Raw genomic sequence first — 6,044 nt, 5'->3', positions numbered from 1 at the left:
AAGGCTGTGGCTGAGCAGCAGGGAGGGAGGCGAGCTGCTTCCCAGTCCTGCCTGTGCCCCCCGAGACACGTGGAGCTGGTGGGGCAGAAGATGGTCAAGGGTGGCTGCAGGGCACAGGCTGGGGCAGGCAGAAAGGGCAGGTTCAGCAATGATGGAGACCATAGGCTGGCAGAGGGGATGGAAAGGAAGATTTTCTTCCGGAGGCCCCTGACAAGCTGTGAGTTTGTTGCAAGGCAGGAGGCCATGAAAAGTGGACAAGAGTCGCGCTGCCAGGATGTGTGGGGAGAGTTTATGCCCAGTGTCTCACCCAGCTCATCTATGCTGCTGCAGAAACTACCTTGTTCAAGTTTGTGGTTTTAATTGGTTTTAACAAAACCAGTACTTCAAGTATTGTGTGAGCACCTTCGGGCTCATCTTCAGGGAAAGAGCACGGGGCAGTCCCAGCTCTGAGGGATTCCTGGGCCAGGGTTGCTCACTTTTAAGTGCATGCAGAAGCGCTCCTGCCTGACCTTCAGACCCCTGTCCTGCAGCTTGGGCAGGGGAATGAGACCCGGATCCTCAGCATGGGGGGATTCAGATGTGCCTTTCGTGTTGGCATCCTAACAAACAGGCGAGTAGTCGAATCCTCTTGCAGCTTCTCCCCAGCCAGGTGAGCATATAGAGATGAAGAGACAGATATTTTACCAAAGGCAAGATGGAGATGGGGCTCCTGCATCCCCTTCTCCTCACGTAGGACAGCCAAGGACCCCCGCCGGACACAGGAGTGATTGATACTGGTTCTCCTGTTTCTGGAGCAAGTGTGTAAACCCACAGACCTATACAAGACCTTCTGCAGCCAAGATTTAAAAGAAAATGGCAACAGCAAGTCTGTTGGCAAAGAACCTAATGCCAGTTCTGTAAATTAGGCTTGCTTTTAAAATACCTGTGAGGTGGAAATCTGCAAGAGGTAATGGTTACGATGCAGGAGAAACGCATGGTGTCCTGGCAGAAACACATCCAGTTAAAAAAAAAAAGTGCTATTTATTTAAAACATGAAAATGGGTTATTCAACACCACCCAGGCACACACAAAATGAGGAAATCCTAAAGTAGTTCTAAGTCTGGACCCGGTCCAGCCCACTGACACCGCTGGAGTTCACCTGGGTTTCTAAGCAGTGGAAGAGTAATTGGCAATCCTCAGTCTGTATTTTGAAGTAATACAAACTATTTCTCCCATAAAACTTGGCACTAGTGATCGGACAGAGCTGTGGCATGTTCTGAACTCGCTCTAAAAGATGCTGCTAGAAGTTTCTGCTTTGCCTCCAGCTTTTGGTTACCAAAGGTCATGCTGTCTGTAATTTCTAATTTCTCATTGTCTAACAAGCTGTTTGCTTACAAGTGCAGCCAGCGTAACCGAAACAGGCAGTCGTTCACTCACCCACTGGAACTCATCTGTCCCGCGCATGAAATGCGTACAGCGGACTTTGCCATTCCTACATAAACACGAGGATTTGCAAACCCACAGGCTCCCACAGCTGCCCGCAGTGCTCAGGGCTTGCCCCCTCCCCTGGGATGTGGGACTGAAGCAGCTTGATGTAATTGTTCCGTAGGGGCGCTGGGTCATGGGAACCGATGCCACAGGAGACGTGCCGGGCTCCTGGGCCTCCCCTGCGGTCCCGCAGCCTCCAGCAGCTGGGCAGCCTCCAGGGCTGGGCTGGGGCTGGCCGCTCAGCGAGGGCTGCCCGGGGGCTGTCTGCAGCCAGAGGCATCCCTGGGGAGGGGGATGCTCTTGCTCCACAGCTTGCATTGATGAATATCCTACATGTGACTTAGCCCAAGAGAAAGGCACGGCGATGGGGGACAGAAATGCGACCGGAACGCTTCCTAATCCCACGGCACCTGTTGCCGTCTTTAGACTCCCAAATACTTGCACGGTCTGGCTGGCACCTCCGATTCCACAGCCGCTCCCTACAGAGCTTAGCCTCCTTTACCCGTGTGTTTGCAGTGGTGGTACTGCTGGAGGAGGCACCTGGAGGAACAAACCGTGTCTGTTGGTGGCTGCTGGCCCATGGTGGGTGGTGTCCGTGGAGCAGGAGGCAGGGCTGCTGCTGCACAAAGCGCTGCTCCGTCCCCTTGCTGCAGGCGGTTCCCAAGGAGGATGTGCTTGCCCGTCAGCTATTTTTATTAGCATTTGTGCTAGAGCAGTGGTCGTGAACTCCTGGCACACGTGCCAGGATTAGCAGCCTCGCTGCTGGCAAGTCAAGAGTACAAGAGGACCCTGGTCCCACACTTTCTTCCCAGTTGTTGGCCCCCAACAGGTCCCAGGGTCAGCAAGTGTAGGAGAGAGACGGGCTCTGCCTCTGCTCAGCAGGGGAGAGGAGCTGGGAGAAGAAGTTGGATTTGGAGAGGACTGAGAGCTGGAGGTGGTACAAAAGGGTTTGCTACTGCTCATCTGCAGGGTGAAACTGGGCTCCAGCCCAAGGCTGGAGATTTTGGCACCTTCACCTGCACATCACTTCCTCCTCGCTGAAGGTTACCACTTCTCTCAGGGTTTTGCACATTCACCCTCTAATCTGCCACATCAGCACGAAGCCCACGCAGCCCACCAGAGACGGGCAAGAGGGCTGGAGCAGCCGACGCGAGGAGCTGGCAACCTGCAGCAAGGGTCAGTGTTTCTTTCCTGCTACTCTCCTCCTCCAGCTCCGAAGTATAAAAATAAATGCAGCTTTCTTTATAAATATGGATTTCCCCCGCCTCCAACACTTTTTCTAGTACCGGGATGATGCTCCGGGCTGGTGCTCTGCTCTCTGTTCGCAGGTCTCTTATCCCCAGGCGGGTGTCCCAGGCCAGCTGAATACAGCCACGGTTGCCCCACTCTGCACCCAGCTCTCCATGGGCACCAGAGCCAGCCCGGACCCGTGCCAGTGCCCCGGTGCTGGGCAGCCTGCCTGTCCTCATCCCTCTGTGCTGGAGCTGGTTTCCCTGTCCCCTTTACTCTTCCTTCCTCAGTAATCTTGCGCAGTGACTCACTTGTTCGGTTGGGGGGCTGGGAGGAAATTTCCCTCGAAGCACTCTGGCAGGGACCCTGTGTGATTTTAATTTTCTAGCCAGGGGAAGGGTGGTTTGAGCGGTAGGGTGGTTTGAATGTTTTTTGCTTCCTTCACTCCTCGCCCCTGCAATACCTGAGTGGCAGCTTTCCGTCCTGTAGCCGCTTGCGTTGCATTTTTTGAGATGTGAAATGCTCTGTCTCATTAAAGTTTTGAGGATTTAGTGGGGTTTTTTTCAAGAAATCCCAAATTCACCTACAAATGGAGTTTTCACCACCAAAATGGGGCAATTTTTGGAAAACCAAATAATATGGAGAGTTCACTTTAACTTTTCAAAAACTGCTTTTCTTTGCCAATGGAAAAATATTTTGTTTTTGTCACACTGTGGGTCTGACAACACCACCCGCCGGTTGTTTCACCTCCCCTTCAAATCCGCTTGTGCTGAAGACGGCAAAGTCTTCCTCGGTAATCTCACGTAGTGACTCACTGTCTTTATAGTCTTCACAAGTCTGAAAAGCTTGTCCACCTGCAGAGTGCATCCCCTCGAGAGGATCTTGTGACTGAACTCCTGGGTTTCCAACCCGTCCTGGCTCTGTTTCTGCTCTCACCTTGCCGTCTCTGTCCCATCCTTTAAGGCTCTCCCAAGTGCTCTCTAAGTGGCTTCCCCGAGTCTCATTTTCCTCCACCCCTCGCCACAGAATGAGACCGGGGGGGGTTTGCACTGCTGTTGGTGATGTTGAATGAAGCAGAAATGTAAACGAGCCTGATCGGCAGCGATGTAGGAAGTCTGCGTTTCACAGTGCTTGCGAGTCTGACGCGCACGGCGAAGATGAGGAATGCCATGACGATGACAACGATGGGGACGTCAGGCCTCATTTGGGGGCCCTGCTGCGGAGGCCTCTTTTGGACAGTGATGAACAAGATCAAACCAGAGAGAACAACGAGAGGGGTAAAAATGAGGTAGTTAATGACAGAAGTGAAGATAGTTATTGCATTGGTGCTCCCAGAGCCCTCGGCGAGCAGAACTTGCGAGTCCTTCATTTGGTGCAATCCCCCGTGCCACTGAGCGGCAGGGCTCTGAAGGCTCCGAAGCAGAGCACACGCGTGGGGTGAGAGGGGCTCAGGCCGACTGCGCCGGTGCCGTGGCGGGGACAGGACCCTCGGGCACCGCGCTGCACTGCCAGCTGTCAAAAGGAAGGGACCAGCATTGCACCCAGCAGAGAAAACGATGCCCAGCATCAAGTCGAGAGAGCTGAGAAGCTCCCCTGAAACTGCGGGTGACTGCAGGTCAGTAGTGTTGGCATGGAGGTCACATCGGCGATGGCCAGGTTTAGGACGTACGCAGTCAATTTGCTTCTCTTCATCCTGGAGCACAGAAACCAGAGGATGATACCACTCCTGCTGAATCCCAAAGCGGCGGTGGGAAGTACTCACCTGACAAAGAATGCCTTCAGAAATAACATGCTGTCTTCTCAGCCCTTGGATTCTGTCTCCTTTGGCTTTGCTGGGTCTGTAAGGAGGGACGACATGGTGTTCGACTCTGTCATGGTGTCACTTGAGCCGAGAGCTGTTTTCTGTCTCGGCAAGTGGGACATGTTCTGCCATCAGTTTGTACTACTGAAGCTGATGGAAAAATATCATCATATTATTATCAAATAGTTTAAAAGTTCATAGGTATTATAATTCAGAGCGATTGCAAATAACTTAATTTCTCATGAGTCCAACGTATTAGGAACAGAATAGTCTCTGAATGTTACTTTAATTAAAAACTACTTCACCAAAAGAGCAATGGGTTTATCAAACACCTCCGGCTTAAAGCCAATACACATTTTGGACTGCATATTCTATCAATCACAGCTCTTTTACTGAGTGATTCCCAGTTCCCCGTTACAGCAAGGTTACAAAGATTTCAGCTCAGGCAGGAAAAGGGGAAGGTAAAAATAGTTTCTTGCAGAGAGAAAGCTGCTCGTTGGAGAGGACTTCTGCAAAGGTTAGAAATAAAATTCTGCAAGTTCTGCAAGCGTCCAAGGTGACAGTATTGAGCTAATGGCACAGCAGAGATTCTCTTTTAAATAGCACTGCATGCAAAGAAAGAACTAGAAAAAAATAAATATGATGTGGGCCTACGGATCTTACTTTTGTGGATGAGTATTAGGAATCCACGGCCGCAAAGCAATGAAGGATGCTTCTTCTCTTGTGATAAAGACCCAGCAAATGTGACCACGTTAGCAAATTATCTGTATTACAATGCGCTTCCTCAGCTACTAAGTACTTTTCATGGAAACCAATCTGATAAAATCATAACTATCACAAAGAAAAAAATCACCACAGCTAGATGAAGTCTTGTTTATGTAACCAAAAAGTTTGTAATTTTTTAGAGCACAAAGTCATTGATCAAAATTATTTATGTCCCTCTGTGTTAAAATGGCAATTAATGCATTGTGTTAATACCTAAATATACACAAGTATATATACGTAACTCACGGTATCATTCAATCTTGCACCTTTTGCTTTCTAGTGCAGTTTGTTCATATTTGTATAGGCTTGGGAAAAAAGTACCAAGTACAAAGTACCAAGCATCTTTTACCTCATTTATGGTAATAACAGCTGATAATGTTCCATGCTTTGTGGGACTAGGGCCTACATTTTTCACAAGTCATAAACTTTGTTGTAATTTGTCTCCAAGGATCTAACCAGGAGTGCAACACTGATCCCTCCAGCTCTGGTGTTCGCATTTCAATCGTTCTCCATATGCGACAGAAAATGGGGAGAGCTTGGCTGTGTCACAGGCTTGTGCTCCCTGAGGCTGAGTCTCCTGTCCCTGAGACACAGCCTCCGTACGGCCCTTGTGAGGAAGGGCTGGGTGCTCAGCTCTGCCACCGTGACCTACCCCAGCGTGTCCCGGGTTATCTCCTGTCAACAAAGGCGAAGCACCGCCTTATCGGTCTGCTTTTAGCGAGCTAACAAGGAATGCCCAGGGGCATTTTAAAAGTATATAAATAAGAATAAAACCCTACCA

Source organism: Aquila chrysaetos, chromosome 8 (assembly GCF_900496995.4).
Source record: "Aquila chrysaetos chrysaetos chromosome 8, bAquChr1.4, whole genome shotgun sequence".
Lineage (NCBI taxonomy): Eukaryota > Metazoa > Chordata > Aves > Accipitriformes > Accipitridae > Aquila > Aquila chrysaetos.
The sequence above is the reverse complement of the archived record's forward strand: the minus strand, read 5'-3'. Positions refer to the sequence as shown.